We start from the raw sequence: 23,817 nt of genomic DNA, 5'->3' as shown, positions 1-23,817 counted from the left end.
ATACAAAGCACCCACTGAGTCATTTGCACAAACAAGACAATTTAGTCAGAGCAAGAAAATCACAGTATCGTTCTGAACTGAGGCATCTTACACAGTGTCCCACCATCCTCAGAACTGAGGTAGAGAAACAGATAAAAGCCAGTTACAGGAACTGGATCACAGGGTACAGAACAATCTAATATCAACAAGATGGTGCGAACATGCTTAAAATCTTAGCAAATAAAAACATTTTGAAAATGTGGGCGGTGATAAATCACTCAATAGTAGCACCCCAAATAGTATTGCAGTCAACCTCAGTGAATACGCATGCATGGGTAACACATTTCACACAACTATATGCACTGGTCAAGAACAGCAAGACACTTGAGCAATTAAACATACCAATTGCCTTTCATCTCACATTTGAACAATCTGATATACTATATCTCATAAAGATATCTAGCAACTCGAAAGCAGTTGGGCCCGACGGCTTATCCAATTATGCCCTGAAACCCATCCTGAAATCTGGTACTCCATACTATATAAGATTTTCTCAGCAGTAAACATGACACAGACTCTCCCTAGGACATGGACCCAAGCCATCACGGTACCTATTTAAAAAAAAGGAGATAGGCAATCTCCAGCAAGTTATAGACCCATATCCCTTTTAGATGTGCCGGGCAAGATTTTCTGCCGGTTAATTCTTAGAGAGCTACAAACATGAGTCTCAAAGAAAAAAACGAACTGATCCTTTACAATCCGGTTTTGTGAGAGGGCTGGGTACATTCCTAACATTTTTCCTTAATGATGATCCAGTCACAGTATGCTGAAAGGAATCAGCCACTTTATCTGGATTTTATAGACTTCAGAGCCGCATTTGATTCTGTTGATAGGGTCCTGCTATACAGCAAGCTAAAACATCACGAGTGCCCTGATTCCTTAATGTCTCTGATAATGTTATTCCATATGAATACAACTGTGTGAGTCCGCATTCTTTGGATGGGAAATTATCCCCTACAATCATTACACAAAGAGGCTTGAAACAGGGCTGTGCTTTAGCCTCATTTCTCTTGAACCTTTTCATTTTTGACATGGGTGCTGAGTTTATGAACTGCAATGCTGATTCCCCCTAGATTAAGAAACCAAAAAATTCCTTATCTTCTATATGCGGACGATTTGGTCCTCCTTTCACAAACTCCACAGGGACGTCAACGAATGTTGCGGAGACTGGGCTCCTATGTGCAGTCGGACAATTTAGACATCAACACAATGAAAACCCAAATTGTCATCTCTAGTAATGCACGTAGTACCAGAAAATGCAAGTGTACTTGGCATTTGCAAGACTTCAAACTACTTATGGTTCCCCAATACAAATATCTGGGGGTGACAATTCAAAACTTTAAATCCTTGCAGCAGGATACCCTGGAACTTAAAAACAGACTTCAGAATCTAATGTCGCAAACGAAATTGCTAATTCATACGTTTGGGAAATTTTCATTGAAGCAAATTGTTGTGTTTTATAAAATGAAGGTTATGCCCATCAGGTTGTATGGTGTAGAGGGAACTTTACCAAAGAAGCGGGCATTCTGCGATTTGCTTGAGTCTACTTATTGGAAGCAAATACTACAGCTACCCAATAGCATCCCGATACCGTTGATACACTATGAATTCGACTTACTATCCATTTATTCGCAGGTGACGTGGAAACAGTGTGCTTTACTTCGTAAATGTTTGTGGGGTTAGAAAGCGCCAACATCTTAGAGGTAATAGCCCACAATCTACTGTCTAAAAACAAGTTCCCAGTCACCTAGCGTAATCATGTATTGAATAGTCTAGCCGACGTGGATGTCAAAATTGAGTTATTGATGACTAATCCTGATCGGGCAAAGACGAAGATTTATCAGCTGGCCTGGGCTAACAATGCAACCAACTGTACGCAGTACAAAGACTTTAGCACTTCCCTATTTGGCACCAAGAGATATGGCGTCATGGCTGACTATTTGGTGAAATGTCCCTCTCCCAAAAAACGTGAAAAATATCTAAGGTTTCGATTAAATTTATGGAAAACGCAAGATGTTCTGTGCAGAAGAAAAATGTTATCAACTGAACAAAACTATTGTTGATATTGCCTAAATTTAAAGCAAAGTGAAACTCTACAGCTTTTAGTAGTCGAGTACGTTGCTTTAATAGTGCCACGAGAGAAATGTTTCAACAGGGTAATTTCCATGCACAGTTACATGGGGAGTGACCAAATATGGCAATTTCTGTTTTCAAATCCTCGTACAGCTGTACAGATAGCCATAGTCCAATACTTACAAATGATCTTACCTGCTTGTAAAGAATGTTAATTTTGTGGCTGGATTTTTGTTTGTGTTTATTGTGCAATGGTTTTATGTATTTGTTGTTAAGTTGTCTTTTAAGTTAAGTTTTCTTTTACCAGTTTTAGGATCTATCTATGCATATTGTGATTTTGTACAAATACGATTGTAACATGTGAATGGGAATTGAAATATATTTGAAAAGTTATTTATTCAACTAAACGAATAAAAAAACATTTAAAAAAGAATCGTCTCTATAGCATCGGAAGTGAACTATCTAGACTATTTCATGGCTCTTTCAATTTATTATTTTCTTCATTGGCTAAGTAAGAATTTGGAGAGAAAGGACTAGGGGGTAGAAGAAATATAATTGTTTGACACTTAAGCGTGGATGTCATTTCTAGTGACAAGATTACTGAGGGGGAAGGCTCCCACACATAACGGAAATGGAGATTGCCAAATGGTCAGATTAAAGGAGAGGGAATGGTGGAGAAAAGTAAGAAGTTGAGAATTAGAACTGGTTAAATGAAGAGTGCGGCCGGCACAGTGACTGGCCCAGATATTTGTTGGGCTAGGTCAAAAGCTTCCAGATTATTCGGAAATTCATTGGAGTAAGATCTGTTAGGACAAGCTGTCCACATTGTAAAATCACCTAAAATGATCAAACTGGGTGTGTTTAGTGCCATGCAGGCCGTTGAATGTGCCAAAGGTGGTCAATAGACCCCAGTATAAAAAAATGGAAGCGGGAACTTTTATTAGGGATGTTTTATAATTGGCCAAAAATTGGAAAGGTAACAGGTTGGTAGTAAGAGACTCTTTAAAAATATTGTCTGTTCAGAAACCTTGTGAGCCAACATGGTTGGTGTGGACAATCTTGAAACTGGGGAAATGGTGGTTGCCATAGCAGAGTCAGAGGAGGGGCATAGCCATCTCTCCATAATGCAGAGAATGCCAGGATTCCAATTAAATGGGAAATTGCAAATTTCTATGGCATAGGTAGTGATCGGGTAGCTAGAAAGGGAGGGTGGCAGCCAGCACAAGGGAGACAGACATCACAACGGGAGTCTAAGCCAGCATTGGTGGAAAAGTGGATTAAAATAGCCTCTCTCATAGATGGACGTTCAATGGTAGAGTCCAAAATAAACTGAAGTGAAAGGGTACAAGGATGGGAATTCCAAGTTTGTAAGACTATCACAGTGGTGATCTGTGAGTATTTGGGTAGGTGTAGGATGAGTGTTGCCACTGCATTCTGTATGGCTTGCATGGGGTGAAAGCAACGTTGGAGAGTCCAGTGACAAGGCTGTTCCCATAGACCAGCTTATACAGAACCAGTGCTTGAATAGCGCTGTGAAGTTGTGAGAGAGAAGAACGCATTTTATCTTGAGTAGGAGGTGGAGCGTAGGTTGCATGGTTTGGTGATGGCAGCCATGTGGTGTGTTGAATAAAAGGTGAGGGTTGATGGTAAAGCCTAGGGTTTTCGACAGGCGTGGAGATGATATGTGTAGTTTGCAGAGTGGTGAGCTCTTTGACCTAGGGTGTGAGGTCGAATTAATGCCTGGGCGCAAACCAGGAGATATTCTATTTTGGAGGGGTTGAATTTAAGGAAGTGGTTGGTCATCCAGGAGGTCATGGTGGAAAGACAGCATTGGATGGTGTGGAGTTTTGAGGGGGTTGATCATTGGAAGTGAATGTGTGTTATCTGCCAATTGCTGGAAATGGAAATTGTGTTTGCTAAGGGTCTGTCCAATATATAGGTTGAAGAAGAGGGAAGACAGGGAGGATCCCTGAAGAACACTGTAATTGACTGGGCTGGGATTGAATCAGTAGGAGGCCATGGACATAAAGTGTGGCCTGTCAGTGAGAAAGGAGGTGAACTAGTCGAGAACAGTGCCAGAGAGTTTCATCCTGTGACATTGGTTGTTTAGGAGAATGGTGTCGTCACTGGTATCGAGGGCCGCAAAGAAGTCAAGGAATAAGATGGGGGCTGTGTATCCTTTGTCTGTGATGTTATTTAGGTCATTGAGGATACAACGTGCAGCAGTGTCGGAAGCCAGATTGAAAGGAGTTGAGAAAGTTGTTTACTCATTAACTTCGCTTTTCACTTCTTGAAGAACCATCTCAGCAATTGGAAGGGAGCATTGTGCTGAAAGTCCAGTCTGGTGCATTGTGTGAGAGTCTCACACCATGTACCAGAGTTTTTATTAAGCATGAGCCTCACACCATGGAACACAGTTTCACTCTTGAGTGTGAACTTCATTCTTTAGAACAGTTTAGTTCACCAGGAGCAAGTTTCATACAAGAGGGTGCGAGTAGAGCCACCTGAATCCTTGAGTTTGTGTTCACACTTTAAATCACAGTCTCACTCATTAGTGGTGTGTCACACTGTATGCAGTGTCCCGGTAATGGGTAAGTATCACGAAAGCATGCACAGTCTTATTCACAGGATGGGAGTCTTACCTTTGAGCACAGTCTCTCTTTTTGGATGTGAAACTCTTATTTCAGAACATATCCCAGGCTAACTCATTCTGGTGAGTTCACTCTCTAAAGTAAACTAATTTGATGCCTGTAAGTCTCACTCCTTGAAGCACAGTCCCACTCGTATGTGAGCCTGGCTTATTGGTTGCGAGCCTCTCAACCCATTTTGCAAAAATGTGATATTGTCTCATCAATTAGATGTGTATCACAACACATCCTGGGGAACAGCCCCAATTACTGTTTGCGTGTTTATGCGTGTGACGCCCCTCAAAGTTAAATATCACTCACTAATTGTGATTTTCACAACTTAGAGTACAATTTCGCTCCTTTGATGCAGTTCTCATATCTGGCAACATAGGCTCCCTTGGATGTGTGTGGCATACCTCATAGCAGAGTGTTAAACTCAGACCTTGGTGCACTTTCTCAATCTTAGGACAGGATTTATTTTCCAAATTTATATAATTTCTATTTACTTGAATATTTTGTAATTTTGATTTGTTTACATGAATATGTTTGATTTATTTACATGAATCCATCTATGAACAGAGCACGATTCTTAGCTGGACATTATTGATGTAGAAACATTTATGAAAAGAAAACAAACTACTGACCAGTTACCTAAATTGGTATCTTAGGTAATGAGAGCTTACATTGGGTGCGTATATTACAACTTCAAAACAATGTCATTTATTTCTAGTCATCCTCCCTCAAACCTGAGAGTACAGCTTCCTCATCCTCAAACTAAATTACCACATTTACATTAATGGAGCCACTCTTTGGCCTGGAAAGCATTATATTTTAGTTAAAACATTAATATGTGTTTAATCGTTCCTAAAATCTCAGTCATGTGTGCAGTTTGGTTTTGAGATCCTGACCCAAATTGGTCAGTTGGTATGGAAAGACTTGCTGGTCATGCTATCCAATGGTAAACACTTTCAGCTTCTATCCCCTCAGGCTTGCAACTCCTAGTCTCAGTCTCTTTCAGATGTCTTGATGGCCAGCTGATATTTCATAGGCAGCCTACGACATTGGGTCACATTCAATGGAATCTTGGAATGACAGATGCTAATCCTCCCTTTTCCCCTATGCAGTGCTGATGACCAAGAACTTAACCAAGGCCGGCCTGAACTACCAGGGATAAGGGGAGACAATCGCTGGAGAGCCAGGTCCCTTCTTCTTGTGGGAACACCTGTAACAATATAACAGACTCCAATTAATACTAATATCTCTTGTTCTGGTGGATTGCACAGTTCCACAAACCCCAGGTGTGTAAGCCTACCTTGTGTGGAGTTGTTGGTCGCATGACTCCAGCAAGTCCCACAATGCACCGGATGGCAGTGAGTGTCTTAGAAATGGCTTCTAAAAAGCTACTTCGAATGAAGGGGTAAAAGACAGATCACTATCTTCCAGAGATACAAGACATGCATAAACCTGCAGGAGGGCATAATCACACAGCTGGATCATTTTAGGATTAACTGGGAAGGACTCTGGTGCTTTGAGCTGAGGGTCTGTAAGCATGCACCGTGGTGAAGAACAGGACTGCAAGGGCTAGGCTGCTGCAAAACAGGGTTTCAGACAGTGCCCGGGAAGGTTTGGCAACCAAGCAAGAAAGGGGAACTACCATAGAGGGCATGCATGGCAGAGCTACCAAACTGAATCCTGACTAATCAAAGGAAGAAGGTTTTGAAAAAACTTGAAAAGAGCAAGCACCACAAAGATCGTTGCCCAGCAAGGTTCTGCCATTACTGCCTGCTTATGAATATAAGATGGACGCCACGACCCAGGCACACTTCCAACTTCCTGTATTAATTGTAACCACTGGCTGCCATCTTATAATGGAGTAACCATCCATAGCTTCCTATGGATTACCAGTGTGTCCTAGTTCTTATTCTCCCCCTGTAGATACGGAGTCCCTGCTTTTGGGCTTGTTTGGGAACCTATTGTAGTACCTCTGGGTTAATCTCAGAGCATGCAGAGTACTTGCTGGTTCTAATGAGCGACAATCTGGGCCATATACCTTCCACTGAATTAGATACTAAACGGTCCCTTGCTAATCCTTTTAATATTCTGAGCCTCAAACTCTGCCTGCCCATCTAATACTATAGGTGGTGGTGCTTCCCGCCTTTTACTTGCTGGCTCAACCGGTTTCAAATAGAAATGTGAAATATGGGTCGAATTTGCCAATTCTAGTGTAATGTCAATCTGTTTTTCTTTACAAATGAATGAATTAATGCATTTGTGTTTTTTATTTTAATTGTGTTTGTTAAAGGTTACTTGTTAACTGAATAACAATAATTAAAAAAACATTGCTACTGCATTTACTTTTTCTGGAAAAGCAAACGGTTCCACAAAACAAGGGACACATTTGTTAAAGAACCCAGGAATACGAATATATCTTGTAGATAGCCCCACTTTCTGTCCAACCTCATATTGTGCAGCCCTTGACCTTCTATGGCTACACATTTCTTGTAACTTAAATTGGATTTTCTCATATGTAGAATTACTTTCTGCAATGACTTTTTAGCACTTTTTAATTTGATCTGGCTGTTGGAACCTCTATGTCTTCACTATGTCAGAGAATATTTTGGGACTCAACCCCTAGTGAGCGAAAACATGGATAACACTTAGTTCAACTATGTATCTGATTATTGTATCGAAATTCCGCTATTGGTATACGTTGCGACCAATCATCTTGAAATTGGGTTATGAAATACTGTAAAAACTGCTTCATGGATTGAGTTATCCTCTCTGTGTGTCCGTCTGTGTGGGGATGATAACTGGTGTACTTGTTACATGAGACTTTAGAAGATTTACAAACTGCCAACTAAAATGCTTAAATAAACTGGGAACTTCTGCCCTTTATAATGAATTCTGCTAACTTTTTCAGTCTTCTTGTGTGGATATTTTAGCGAATGCAGGTGCTTTTGGTGATTTCTTTAACTTCACAAAATGAGCCATCGTACTAAGTGAATCTACCACTACTAGTAGCATGGTGAACCCTCCTTACTCCAGCAATTCTGCCACAAATCCATAGATATAATTTGCCATGGTATCGAAGGTGTGGGTAATACACAACAGCCATGTTTGTGCAGTCCTACTATTTTTTGTTCTTGCACATACTACACCCATACTTACATAATTCGTTATCTGCATTCTCACCTCTGATCACCAAAAGGAACATGACACCAGAGCCACTGCTTTGTTCATGCCCAGATGCTCTGACAATGGATTATCAAGTCAGTACTGCAATGCCAGTGCTTTTGACCTTGTCACTGGCAAAACAATTGCTTGATTTGTCATGAATATCCCTTGAATCAATGTCCTGTGTAAATGATGTTTTCATAGCAATTGCTCATGTTTGCAATTCTTCTCTTATGATAGTCACAAATTGTTTGGTTTGATGTTTCAATAGCACTGAAACTCTTATGCGGTCTGGCAATATATTAGGTTGCATTGCTGATGCACAAACTCCAATTTCTTGTATTCATGATAATTTGTCTGCTTTCCTGTGCCTATTTCTGTATATATATGTCACATTGAATGGAAAAAACAGCATCCACCTGCTGTGTCTATTTGGCAAAGATCATGCTCCTCAAAAACCCCAGTCTCTCCACACTAATTACTAACTGCTTTTACAAATAGAAATAAATAAATAAATAAATAAACTAATACTAGGCCGACTAACTCTTCTAAGTAATGATACCATTGTTGAAATGCTGCTTTATTTTCAAGCACATCTCTATCATAAATTGTCTAATTATGTTCTGTAATGCTTGGTGTCCTGGAAAAAAAGATTATTGGTTGTAGCTCTCTGTCCCTCAAACCCTTTGTGACATTATAGCACCAACGGCTGTAGCTGAAGCATCTGTTTCAACCACAAAGGAGTATGGGTATCTCTGGATAAGAGCTGAAATAAATGCTTCCTTCAGAACATTGAGCCTAATAAATAGGTTCAAAATTGATGAAAAGTTCTTAAAGAATCTTTTTTTTTAACACTTTATTTAGTAACACTTGGCAACAGCACAGCGACAAGAAATCATACACGCAGCACATAGGCACAGTTGATTATCATTTCAATTGGAGTTACTGTCCATGCTAACATTGAACACATTACACATATATGCATCTATATTCCCGTGATCTCTCTCCACCTGATCTCTGAGGTAACGTTGAAAGTCTGCCCACATGTCCTTGGCCCTATGAGTGATCTTTACAAACGTCACATAACCCTCTTCAGTGTCATTGGCCTCAACCAGATTCTGGAATCACTCCTGAACTGCTAGCGGGTTATGGCATGTCCATTTGAGTAAAACCTGTGGATTCTGCAATGTTACGGCAGTCTATGAGTATTAGTGAAAACTCGAGATTTGAACGAAATCTGCCCAAAAAGATTCTATAAAAAAAAAACAACTCTGATCAGGAACCAGGATTCCAAATAGCCATGACAGATTGAACATGAGACGGTCCATGAGTTTCTATCATGGAACACACGTGGTTTTAAACACTTATTCAATGACCTTGAATTTCCTTTGGAACGTGTGTTTGTAATATGCCTACAGGAAACCTGGCTTCATAAAATCCTGATGTGCGATGGATTCACCACTCTCCTAAATCCTGCTGAAAAAAATGTAAAAGGCTGTCCAAGCTCTGGTCTAATAACAATGGTTCGAATAACGCAAATATGGTCAACTCCTGTTATGACAAATCCAAATCCATATGTGCAAGGCACCTTGATTTATACGATGGTAAAAAGCCCCCAACTAAGGAAGCATCTTCTGATTTTTAATGGTTACTGGAATCCAGCAAAAACCAGTACCAAAGATTTCATAAAGGCTGTCCTTGATCTAATAGATAAAGCTATGTTAGCCTATAATAATTTGACAATAATCTGCTGTGGAGATCTAAACTGCTCATGGTTCCAGTTCGATGAATCTCTGCAGTACTACAAGCGACTTCCTGACGTCGACGTTGTGGCTAGAGGGCAGAAATGGTTAAAAGAAATGACGCTGTGTGACCTGTCTATGCTAAACAGTCATGTAAATGGCGACGTCCCTCCAAACCCAACTTGGCACCGTGAAAAAATGACAGCATACTCGATTACATCTGGGTATCTTGAAACATCGAATCAAAGATCTTAGACTTTCGAGTTCTGAAAATGAACCACAGTGACCACAATCTCTTGAAATTCAGCTGTTCAATGACCACATCCATTGAGGCTGCTTTATATCAGATTCCCCTCGAAACAAATTCAAAGGGCAGCCGCCTCCGACTGAATAGTAAGCAGATTCAAGGGCTTGTGACAAGGCTAATGAATATCTCTGCAACGCAAGGAAACAACTACACTACACTGTTAACAGACTTCATTTCTGTCACAAAAGGGTCTACACACTGTAGGCAGTTGCATCATCATCTTTACAGTAATTGCTACATGAAGCTAAAAAGGAACTGGGCAAAGATCTAAGAATATTAAGAAAATACCTGCCTAGATCTGAGATACAAGACGCGGTGAAGGCAAGACGTGCGCTATATAGAAATTTGGCAAAATCACATGCGATTGTCATCGAACAAGATCGAGCAGAGTCAATGTTGCAGCTACTTTTGACCAGAAACACATGTGAAATTTGGCGGATTTTGAACATCGACCTCTCAAAATGCACTCCAATGTTGATGAACACAATTTCAGGAGAGGCATGGGACATGCATTTCTCAGTGGTTTTTCAAAAGTCCACTATTGTGACAGGTCCACTGATTATTGCTGATGACACTCAGTGGGATGTGGAGATGTCGCACGAGCTAATTGTCAGAGCCATAAAAGAATCAAAGAATTTGCGTGCAGCCGGACCCAACCTGATTTCCAACATAGCCCTTAAAAAACATCCAAACTAATGGGCTCACTTCATTGGCAACTTATTCAGCAAAATTGCACTGCAAAAAAATTGCCTGATTCATGGACTACTGCAATAGTGGTCCCAATTCACAAGAGGGGCAATTGGGACGATCCGAACAACTATCGCACAATTGCCCTGTTGAATACGATTGGTAAAATATTCGGGTCAAACTTAAGGTTAAAACTTGCAAATTGGGCTAAGCTCTCTCTGATTGCGGACACACGCCAAACTGGTTTCACGAAAGGGGTCGGTGTTGACGTAAATCTATTAATTCTAACCATTCTGAAACTGGAATTGATAAAGGCAAATGGAAAAATTCCTTTTGCCATTATAGATATGAAACAGGCTTTTGACAGTGTGAATCGTGGCTTGCTTTGGGCAAAACTGGCTAAATGGCGATGTCCAAATTCCATTCTCGAACCAATAATTGCCCTTCATGACCAAACATCCATTAGAGTACGTCTAAACAACAGCAGCCTGTTATCCAATACCATCTGGAACCATAAAGGTGTCAAACAATGTTGTCCGCTTGCTGCGGAGCTCTTTAAACCATTCTTGGCTGACCTGCCAATTCATCTTGGGCAGGTTCCTTGTTTTTCGCCAATGATCAATCATATACCGATAAATTGCATCGTATACACGGACAACCTGGTGCAGATAGACAGAACGCAAATAGGGCTGCAGCGCCTGCTTACAAGCCTTCAAGAGTATATGATTGCAAATGAATTGATCATAAACACATCAAAAACAAAAATGATATCAGTTGGAAACCTAAAAACCAAGAAAGATAAAGCGTTCAGATGGAAAGTTGCGGATGCCAACATTGCCTCAGTGAATTCTATCAGATACCTAGGCATCGAATTTAACAACTCCATTTGTGAGCATCATTGGATCAAAGATCTAAAATCTAAAATGGTGCTGCTCGCTCGGCAAGCTGCAAAAATCAACAGGAACTATGGAAAGTTTTCACTGGAACCTGTCTTAAAATTCTATCTCCAAAAGGCTGTTCCAGTCATAACCTTTGGCGCTGAGGCAGGGTGGAATATATGTGAAGAAACCCGGCAATTGTTAGAAGGGCTCTTTTGGCAGCATGTGTTAAAGTTGCCACAATCAACAGCAATGACGCTATTGCGACATGAACTATCACTAAACTCGCTACATAGCAGAGTGGTCTGGAACTCAATCATGATAATGCGAAAGATGGCTATAAAGTCGCTGGCACTGGCATACCAAATCTTTGCAAACAAGTATGATCCAAACAATCAAAATCTACTTAATTTGTGGTTTAGCAAGCTACGGTCATTTATGGAAGCAGCCGACATAACCAATCAAGAGATCTTAAATCACCCACAATGCGCAATAAAGAAGTATGACAATTGGGCTTGGATTGTAAATCAAGAAATTCGGCAAATAAAGCAATCAACAAAATCCATGAGATGCGTCTCTAAAAAATTAAATGATACACCACGTTACTTATTGCATTGTCCATCTCGCCATCATCGAGATAAATTCCTCAGGTTTCGGTTAAACATCCTAAAAACAAAAGAAATACTCTGGCTAAGGAAAGACAAATCCTTAAAAGATAATCTGTGCAGAATCTGTGGATTGTGTATCGAATCTTCAAAACACTTGCTTATTGAATGCACTCACATAGCAAATCAACGTTCTTTACACCTTGGAAAGTTTGCCCCAATCGATAACACATGGACGAGTGGTGGCTTAGGAGTATATCTGGGAACAACATAAAACTTGTTTGTGCAATTGTCAACTACTTTGACATGATTTTGGCAGTAGATGTTTGAGGTAACACATCACCGGCAACTTGCACTTCTCTCTTTTTGAGGGATTCTATTGAGCTTGGAATGAATGAATTTATTAATTATGAGTTAGGCTGTTTTAGTGTAAAGAAATGAGTGAGTGAATGTTAAGGAAGTTGCCTTGACCTTAACCTTCTTGGTGCTTGGCTAAGTGTGATGACTTCTTTTTTTTTAAACAAAAGTTGTACCTTGTGTATAAACGGAAGTTTATTTTCAAATAAAAAAATAAATTAAAAAAATGTGTCTTTTCGCTAACAGTACCCCCAGTTTTAAAAACCTCAGAAGTTTTGCCATCATACCTGCATACCAATGGAGACAGTTCTATCTGCTGAGCAATGACTTCGAGCAAAACGCAGGATACCCCTTCCCAGTAATCACACAATTTAGGACATGTGCACAGCATATGGAGAAGACCGGCATCCCCTTCCGCACACCTGGGGCATGTGCCCTCACATTCTGCGTTGAACAATCGAGTTTTCAATAGAGGATAACGTAACCTGTTTACAATCATGAATTGTATTAATCTGAACCTTGTATTATACAAGACTTTCTTGGTTATGTTACACATGCCTGACCATTGTTTTCCAGTGAGCTGGACCTGGAGATCCTGTTCCCATTTCGATTTATTGTCGGGGCCCTGACTATATATTTTATTTATTTGAATTTATAAAGCGCACAATCGGCTCTGGGGCATCGTGGCGCTGTTACAGAAGGACTTGCTTAGCAGAACTTGATACAATTAATGGATACACTCAGGTAGTAGTACAGTCAGGCAGTATTAATAAAAGTTACAGGACAAGGGTCTTAGGGAATAGACAGGTTTCAGGGTTACATAGAAAGCTGTCTGTTCTTAAATTAGAGGTAGGCAGGGCTAGTTGAAGAGCTTGGTTTTGAGTGCTCTGCGGCAAACTGTGAGGGAGGTCTCCCCCAAAATGGAGTGGTAGAGCGTTCCAATTCTTTGGGGTTAAGAAAGGAAAACTTGCGCCTCCAGCTTTGGTTCTTTTAAAAGTAGGGACAGCGAGCTGATTGGAGTGTTGGGACCACTTGGGTCTATCTGACGTAGCACGTGAATTCTTTCTGATAGGTAGGGAGGAACAATGAGTGAGAGGCACGTGTGTGTGATGGACAGGGTTTTAAAGAGAATACGCTCTTTAACTGGGAGCCAGTGGGCGTCCCGTGTAGCCTGGGAGATGTGCTCCCTTTTGGGAATGCTTAATGCCGCTCTAAGGGAATTATTTTGGGTAATTTGTAGTTTGTTAAGGTTTTTGATGAAGGGCCTGGAAACAGGACGTTACAATAGTCCAACTTGGCTCCAATGGTGGCGCTGAGACCGTTTATGGAGGAGTGGTATGGTTTGACCGCATTTATGATCTTGGTCGTGAGTGCAGCTGATGATGAGATGGCGTTTGCTGTGTCATATAGAGGGTGTAGTCTAGGTAGACTCCATGTTTTCTGACTGCCGCCGAGGCAGAGATTACAGTATTCTCAATGCTGAAGGAACTATATTGACTGTCAAGCATGTTGAGAATTTCTTAAGGGCCTACCAAGAGGATTTCTGTTTTGTCCCCATGAGACACAGACCATTAGCCGCCATCCAAGCCTCGATAAAGGCTTATGACGGCAACCCAAAACCCGCTTATACAAAACAGATATTCTCTTGGACCCCACCGCAGCTACTACTTCGTGAACATGCGACATCCCAAGATTAACCAGTGGTTTATCTGGAAAATTCAGCCATCTTGCTCTAAAAGCGGACCTCATACAGTGGTAATACTGTAATTGAAGAGGGATACCACCTATTTTTCCCTTGTTATCGTCCCAGCATGCAAAGCTCCCATCTTGTATAAACCCACCACCTTCCAACACTTTTCTATCATTGGGTGTAAGGGCAGGCCAGGGATATGTACTCCCCACAATGGTGCACCTCTATCGTAGGGAGACTCCACCTCTTGCATGCAGAGTACTCTCCTGCATGTTATTCTCGTATCGTCCCCTGAATCCAGCGCCCCCCCGGCCACGTACTTGCCTCCATATAAGAGAGAGCACAGCAGCGTCCTCCCCGCAGCGCTGATCTCCAGCTGGACACGAGGAGGGGCTTCTGGCATTCCCTCTCAGTATGCAACATGCAGCCCCTGCGCAGCTAAATAGTATACCTCATAGTGAGGGGCTAGGAGCCCCCCTCCTCCCACAGGGGCAAGTTATAGGTAACCATTCTTTCCTTACCATGCGGCTCCCCAATATGAATGAGATACTCAAAGCCTGTAGCTCTTTGAATACAGCCCGTACGGGCAAGTTGGGATAGTATTAAACATTAGCAGTTTCGACAGAACACTCATTTTGAGTAAGGATAGTCTACCCATCAGTGACTTCAGAATCTTGGCCCATCTGTTCAGCTTGGAATGTAATTGTGTTATGTATGTGGTATAGATCAAATGTATCATCTCTGCCTGAGAGCATGCCACCACTATCCCTAAGTATTTCATAGTTCAATCACTGCTATTTTCAACCCTTGTGTTTCAGCTAATGTTAAGGTGACATCAATAAGGGGGAACACCTCTGATTCATCCCTATTAAGGTGTTGCCCTGAGTACCTCCCAAAATCTTCAGCCACCTCAAAAATGGTGTTCATCCGTATTCCAGACATACATCTGTATGTCATCCGCATAGAGTGAAATTAGTGTAGGTGGCCCCCCCAATCTAAGTCCACTTTGCCCATAACAATCCCTCGAGAGTGAACAGGAGGGGCGTCAGTGGGCATCCCTGCCTCGTACCGCCTGCTAATTGTATAGGCGAGGACAAAGTCTTAAGTATGTGGAATAGGAAAGGCCAATACACAGTGTCAAATGCCTTGTGCATGTCTAGTCATATGGAAACTACCCTAGTTTCCGGGGTAACTAGTTACATTACATTGTACAGACGGTGTAAGTAGAGAGCGGTGGCCCTACTCAGAATGACAGCAGTGATCTTCGCAAACATTTTAACATCCAAATTGATTAATGATAAAGGACGGTACAATGCAAAGTCATTGGGTTATTTATCTGGCTTCAATAACAGCATTATCACAGTCCCACAAAGTGACTCCAGCAGCTGACCCAACCCCACTGCCCCTTCCCATAGTTGCAGAAAATATGGAACCAGTACAGTTTGGAATTCCTTATAAAACTCCATTGGACTCAGGAGCCTTTTCATTCAGCAGTCCCTTAATCACCAAAGTTACCTCCTTCACAGTTAATGCCCGCTCTAGAGCTTCCGATGCCTCCCGGGAAAGCAGGGAAGTAGGAATAGTTCTTAGGTACATGTCTATCTCTTCGGTTGACGCCTCCCCCTTAGGTTGATACAGAGCAATATAATAGTACGGAACACATCATTAATGTCTTCTTCTGTATACACACGCTCCCCGGATTCCTTGTCTACATATACTATGGGTGTTCTCCCACTGTCCTTCTGTACTAGTCTCACTAGAAGGCACCTCGTCGGTCCGCCTCCCTGTATCTCTGAGCCATCCCCAGCATATATAGAAGCTTGATGTCACGAGCCGCGAGTTCCCTAAACTTGTCCAGTTCAGTCTTGATAGCTAACATCAGGTTTGGTGGGGGTGTATCAGCGTACCTTTGCTGAAGCGCATAAGTTGCACCTGGTATCTCTCAGGACACTGCATTCAGACGCCAGCGCCATGCCTCTAATGCATACTTTGAAGGATTGCCACTATGTAAAATGTATGTTCTGTCCAAGCTAAGTATCCTGTAACAGTGATACGATGCCCTTGGGCTGCTAGCGCTTTATAAATCCAAATAAATAATAAATAAATAAATAAAGAGTGTCGCCACAGTGGGGACAAGAGCCCCCATTTTCGGCGTAATAAAGATCAATACTTCCCCGTAGGGCAAGCGCAAAGGCAGGGTCTTGCAGGGCTTCTGGTTTAAATTGCCTAGGGGGTTTACCAGTTGCCCCATCAGGCTACGAGAGAGCCAGCAACACAGGAGAGTGATCAGAGATGGTAGAAGGATAGATCGTGCATTCTGTGATGCCTGATATGAGGGGCCCGACATGCACCACAGGTCTATCCATGAATGCATGTCATGCACCAATGAGTAGTTGGTATATCCCCTCTGTTCCTTATGTAGAATTTGCTAGGTGTCCACTAACCCCAATTCTTGGAGCTCCTCAGATATTCTGCAGGCGGCTCTTGACATACCCATAGTGTGATGGTGGACCTGTCTAGGTTTAAATCAAGTATGGTGTTGAAATCACTGCCCCAGATGATTTCAGCTGTTGGGAACACCATCAACTGCTGCATCAGTTCATCATAGAAATCAGGTCATCAATATTAGGGACATAACTGTTCAATATTACCACCTCCTTTGTACGCAAATGCCCGTGCACTAACACAAAGCGCCCGAGGAATCAGCTAAGGTTTTCAAGCAAGTGAACTGCATAGATTTATGCATCAATGTCATGACGCCTCTGGTTTTGGAAGAATATGAGGTGTAGTATCTGTACGCTCCCCAACTTGGTGCTATTCTCTACTCCAGTTGTTCCATAGAATGTGTCTCCTGGAGTAACAAGATGTTAATACCCATCCGACCCACAGGGCCAGCACCTTCCTGGCCTTAGTAAAATTACACAGCCCCCTCTCATTCCAGCTCAGAAATGTATCCCAACCCTGATTATCTCGTAACCCCAGCTGCTTGTGGATACTAAGTGCCATACACCACCCCTGCTCCCTGTTCTGCCACCCATCAAAGAAGTATGCTAAGCTTATTTGAACTGTTTCCCCTTGCATTTCCACTCTACCCCCTCCCCCTCCCTCACTGCTCCCCAAGAACCAGCAGTGTACACACCCTACACCCAAACTTTCTCCAACAATAACCAACAATGCATTTGAAACAGGGCAGACTGCAGCACATACGTATTGTGCAGCATCTTTGAATACACATTAGTAATAACCAAGGCTACCATCTCCTCAGGGTGCATGATAGCGTATATAACAAGCATCATAGTTACTTATTCAAGTTGTGGGAGAACTGGATGCTGAAGCATGTTCCGGCAGCGGGACCTTGGCCTCAATGAACTTCACTGCCTCCACCGGGACCGTGGAAAAAGATATTTTCCCATTAAACTGGAAGCAGAGCCTAGCCGGGTACAGCCTAGCATATTTGAGGTTGCGCTCTCATAGTAGCTTCTTTACTCCTGTGAATTGCCGCCTCTCTGGCTGTACAGCCACCGTAAAGTCTGGAAAAATGTGGATCACTTGCGATCCGAACCGCAGCTCCTGCTTTTCATGCGCCAGCCTCAGAAGTAGAACACTAACACTATAGCTCAGGATGTTTGCAATAGTAGGCCATGGGAAGTCCACTGGTTTTGTTTTAGGAGCGAGGGCCCTGTGCACCTTTTCCACTGCAGACATGGGTGATAGTTACGGGTTGCCCAACAACTGCCTTAGGAGCTCCTCACCGCCAGCTCCATATTCCCTTTCAGTGCTTCCTCCGGCATTCCTACTATTCGAATATTGTTCCTGCGGATTCTAGATCATCACAGAAGAAGGATCACCAGAGCATTGCCCCAGAGGGAGAGCAGAGACTGAGACAGTGAAGAACCCAGTACTTTATCTATCTAGAAAAGACCTATCTGAATCTGAGACGTCGATACTCAATAAAGGGATGGCATTTGCTCCTTCCGTTACCAACAATTGGATCGATATTCAGATCAATCTCTTCAAGTTTGTTAGGATATTGAAGTTGAAGAAATGTTTTTGTTCAAAACAGTTGACAGAAGTAGCAAAAGAAGTACCAAGCTTGGACAGTGCAATGACAGTACGTGATATCTGTGACACTAGACTATTATTGTCAGGCTAACCTGATCACTATCACATACCACTACATAGGGGATATGTGAGGTTCTTGAGGTATTACCTGTTTCATGAATTTGCAAACTGCAATAACAAATGTGGCGGGTGTTGGGCACAGTTTGCACTACTGACCAAATAATAACCAAGACATTGATTAACTAAGTGAAACTTCAGACGATTACCTGACAGAAGACTATATAGGTCTCTTTTTTTCTCCCTCTCTCCCATCCTTCTTTTCCTGTTCACCTGTATCATTTCCCTATCCCTGTTTCATCATGCATTTCATAATGATGTCTATGCATATGATGGTCTTATCTTGACCCATTTCTAATTGAACAACAAAAATTGATATTTGTTTAACAAAATGTTTTGTGATGTGGTTAATGCACATTGTAGAAATAACAATTTGGCATTTTAATTTTATTATGTTAGACTAGGTATTAAGCCCTGATGAGGACCTTGTGGGGGTCAAAACATGTATCAGCCTTTGCTTTGTTTTGCTAAGGAACATTAAACCATTGTATAATTGATGTTAAGTGTGTTGGATGCATATATACCTAATAGTCGAGATGTGGTTTTCCAGGGGTCAAAGGGAGTAACTACTAATTTGAGACAAGTATAATTGAGTACCATATAATATTTTTGGGAGTCAAGGAGCGCATGGAATTTAGCTAAACTTTTGTAGTTTGTTAGTGTGGTGTAGGCCATTGGTTTCAATCCATGTTAGCACCCTTCTACCGATAGAAGTAGCGTAACTAACACAACTAGTTGACTTAAGAAATGTTGAGAGGTAGCTCGACGCAATAGTAGCCCACACATTTTAATATTGCAAACACGTCCAGTAAGTCCAGAAAGATGTCATTAAGTAGATGCCAGAAGTTATCAGAGGCATTGCATAAGCCAAATGGCATCACTAGATATTCATAGTGGCCCTATTTGGTGTTCAGTGCTCTCTTCCATTCATCACCCTCCTGAACCCTTTTCAAATTATACGCCCCTTTAGTTTAGTGAATACTTTAGCTGTTTGTACATGATCCCTCAATATTGAGGTGAGAAGTAATGGATACCTTTTATGTAGCGTGAAAGCATTTCATTTTCTCATAGTCCACACATGTGGGCCTCAACAATGTATTTGAAACAGGGCAGACTGTTTCTGACCATGGCAGGTCTGCAGCACATACGTATTGTGCAGAATCTTTGAATACACATTAGTAATAACCAAGGCTACCATCTCCTCAGGGTGCATTATAGTGTATATGACAAGCATCATAGTTACTTATTCAAGTTGTGGGAGAACTGGATGCTGAAGCATGTTCCGACAGCGGGACCTTGGCCTCAATGAACTTCACTGCCTCCACCGGGACCATGGAAAAATACATTTTCCCATTAAACTGGAAGCAGAGCCTAGCCGGGTACAGTCTAGCATATTTCAGGTTGCACTCTCATAGTAGCTTCTTTAATCCCGTGAATTGCCGCCTAACTGGCTGTACAGCCACCGTAAAGTCTGGCAAAATGTGGATCACTTGCGATCCGAACCGCAGCTCCTGCTTTTCATGCGCCAGCCTCAGAAGTAGAGTACTAACCCTATAGCTCAGGATGTTTGCAATAGTAGGCCATGGGAAGTCCACTGGTTTTGTTTTAGGAGCGAGGGCCCTGTCCACCTGTTCCACTGCAGACATAGGTGATAGTTACGGGTTGCCCAACAACTGCCTTAGGAGCTCTTCCATGGCCAGCTCCATATTCCCTTTCAGTGTTTCTTCTGGCACTCCTACTATTCGAATATTGTTCCTGCGGATTCTAGATCATCACACTTTGAGGTCACATATTTCATTTCTTTCGCCAGGGTGTTGACTTTAGTTTTCAGATCAGTCTCCCTGTCTTCCATTGCGCTTATCCTCTCTTTGGCCAGCTGCGTCGCGGATTGTGGTAACATTCACGTTGATGTCATCTAATTTTTCCTGAACAGCTGTGAAGCCCTTATTTATGGTATCAAGCATCTGCTGCAAGTCCAAATGGGCCTGTGCTGCTGGCAGTTCCAGCAAGGCATCTGGTGGTGTTTTGGGGAGGATTTGGCGGATTTATCCATGCTTCCAGTTTTCTTCCCTCCACCTCCTGAACCTTTTGTCATGTTTGGCAACTCCAAGAACAGATGCCAAGCGTTTGCTGTCCAGAGCCCTGGATACTTTGATGTCTGAACGACCACCTCTTTCCCTGCACAACGCAGGGGTAAGCAGTGGGTTTTCCCTGTTTCACAGGATACACACACCAAGGAGCGCACAATCTCACAGGCAGAGCCCCCTCCAAAGCTGGCCTTATCAGGCTGCAGCAACCTCTCCGATAGTGACGCTGTGAGTTGTCGGTACTAAGGGGGCTCTGGCCAGGGCATTTGTGGAACATCGTCAGCCACCCAATCAGCTCCAACATAATTCAGCGCTCTATTTATGCCTTCTTCTAAATGAAGGGAATAAAAGGGGGTGGAGGGGTCCAGTTGCCCTTCCGAGGGGTTGCGCCTCTCCAATGGGCACCCATCCAGCTTTCAGGGCTTCCAGCAGTTGACAATCCGCCTCCATGTATGCCTGACCCTCTTTGTCCGCCTGATCAATTTTCACCGAGTCCCAGGGCCGCAGGACCTCTCCTACAGAACATTCCCACCTGGGTGCACTGGCAGCACTCTGTTGTGGCAGACAGTCAGCACCCCCACTAACCGTGGGGGTTCCTGCTCCGGAACAATCTCACCGGCCGGAGACGACAAGCCAGCCGATATGTAGGGTCTTGGGTATACCACTCGATTTACGAGGCGCAATGCTATCTCTTCAACCCCAGCCAAAAACTCTCTGCATTAGAGCACTGAGCCCAGGCCTGCATCACGGTCTGGTCTGAACTCCTCTCCACAGCAATTACCGGAGACGAGAGTGGTCCCGCTGCACTCTGCTCGCTGTGCCCAACAACAACGCACCAGATATATTACAGTCTGCACACTACAAACAGGATATTCATTCCAGGATCTGCTGCCACGGTACAGAGCCTCACAGCCAAGCTGCCATCATGCTCGGCTGCACCACAGTGCCCCCTTCTTAAAGAATCTTGAATAAAAGTTCAAAAATCCTGAGAATCTCTGGACTTATTTCACCAAGTTGTGTGAAAACCACGTCAACACTGCTTCCACCTTAGTCTGATCCGTTGTAACAATCTATTGATATGTAAACTCCCCAAAACTTCATTGCCTCCGTTTCGAAAAGACATTTTACTAGTTTTGTAAACAAACTTGTCAGGACTTTCCGAACCTGTTTACCTTGTGTTGTCAGAGGTGATGAAAATAACAAGATACCATTTACATGTAATATTACAAACATGGGTTTAGACCTAAACACGGTCCTCATCGGGGCTTAATACTTAGTCTAAGATAATAAATTTAAAATGCCAAATTGTTATTTCCACAACACGTTCATTAACCGCCCCACAAAACATTTTGTTAAACAAATATCCATTTTTGTTGTTCAATTGGAAATGGGTCAAGATAAGACCATCATATGCATAGACAGCGTTATGATATGAGGAAACAAGGAGAGGGAAAAGATACGTACAGGGGAAGGAGAATAGAGGGATGGGAGGGAGGGAGAAAAAAGAGACCTACTTAGTATACTGACAGGTAATCCTCTGAAATTTTACTTAGTTAATCAATGGCTTGGTGATTATTTGGTCAGTAGTGCCAACAGTGCCCAACACCATCCAAAATGTGTATTGCAGTTTGACAATTCGTGAAACAGGTAATACCTCAAAAACATTATCTCCCCTTATGTAGTGGTATGTAATAGTGATCAGGTTAGCCATAGATTAGGTATCCCTTGTATAGACACCCTCATGTTGGGTTCTCAAGAAATTGTGCCCTTATATATATTTTGTGACTGAATCCCATATAAAGTCCTTTCATATTCATGGTAGGCCATCTAAAGGTTCATATGTTGAGCCTCTAAGTGTTAACACAAATATCTTCATACGCTCCATGGAAATTAAAAGATCAAAAGGTGTTGCTCATTAAAAGCACCTTGAAATGTCTTCACCTTGCTGGCTACATTGCCTTTAGTACTAGTGGCATACCTGCTGGTGTCTGGTCTTGCCCCAAAAACTAAACATTTCTCTTCATCACTTCTTCTTAGGTTTTTTGTGGCTAAATTCCCTCGTAAATTGCATCTATTAAATAAATTAGCTGCCCCGTGATTAAGGAAAATACTCAGATAATGCCATATTCAATATCTGCACTTCAAATAACGTCCCAGTAGCCCAGTAAAAAAACAATTACGTGTTGCATTGTATAGCGTGTCCTGAATGATATATGGACATTCTGATTGAGATGTGGCTAGATTCTGCCAAAGACCATTCTCATGGCTAAATTACATCTAAAAGCGAAAAAAAGCAGTCCTCACCGAGTATGCTAGATTGCTCCTATTTTCAATTTGTACGTAAAAAAGGTCCTGATTCACTATACTGGAATATCATTAGCCTTAAAATGCTAGAGCGCCTGACTATATCAGTGTGTTATCATTCCCTCTCATGCTCAAGGCAAACTCACCACTCAATATACTAAACTCGTTTTAACCTCAACATATGAAGTGATCTACCTAACGTCCAATTTTAGATGGTGAAATGTCCCACCATGTCAATAGGGCGCATAGCAGAGTAGAAACAGCAATTGAGACTCTGAAAACAGACATTGAGGATATGAAGGCTGCACCAGCTACTAAAGAAAATAACTATAATAAAATGTATGAGTTGTTGAAAATACATCAGGACGAGGTTAAGATGAGAACATCAAGGAAATTCTTTAGGGTCAATAGAGACAATCGGGATGACAGAGTGTACAATTTCCAAGATAAGTATGATGAGGACTTAAAAACGAGATCTTATGAAAGTACACCACAATCATCCCCAGTGTCTTCTGACGTAGAAAGTACAATGTGGTGACAGCAACAGATGGAATTAACAAGTCCAACATCAAAAGGACTTTTTTAGCACAAATAAACAGAATAAGAAAAGGCAATTTCAAACGTGAAACCAAACATGTCAGATATCAGGATCCTCCACTCACACATATCACAATCAGCCAAAAACAAGGAGAAGGATCAGATGAAAGGGAGTAGGGGGAGGAGGTAGAAGAAACAGAACCCAGAAGAAGGATCACCAGAGCAATGCCCCAGAGGGAGAACAGAGACCGAGACAGTGAACAACCCAGTACTTTATCTAGAAAAGACCTATCTGAGACGTTGATACTCAATAAAGGGATGGTATTTGCCCCTTCCGTTACCAACAATTGGATCGATATTCAGCTCAATCTCTTCAAGTTTGTTTGGATATTGAAGTTGAAGAAATGTTTTCGTTCAAAACAGTTGAAAGAAGTAGCAAAAGAAGTACCCAGATTGGACAATGAAATGACAGTACGAGATATCTGTGACACTAGACTATTATTGTCAGGCAAACCTGATCACTATCACATA

The sequence above is a fragment of the Ambystoma mexicanum genome, chromosome 2p, assembly GCF_040938575.1.
Source record: "Ambystoma mexicanum isolate Mex_15411 chromosome 2p, UKY_AmexF1_1, whole genome shotgun sequence".
Classification (NCBI taxonomy): Eukaryota; Metazoa; Chordata; class Amphibia; order Caudata; family Ambystomatidae; genus Ambystoma; species Ambystoma mexicanum.
The sequence above is the reverse complement of the archived record's forward strand: the minus strand, read 5'-3'. Positions refer to the sequence as shown.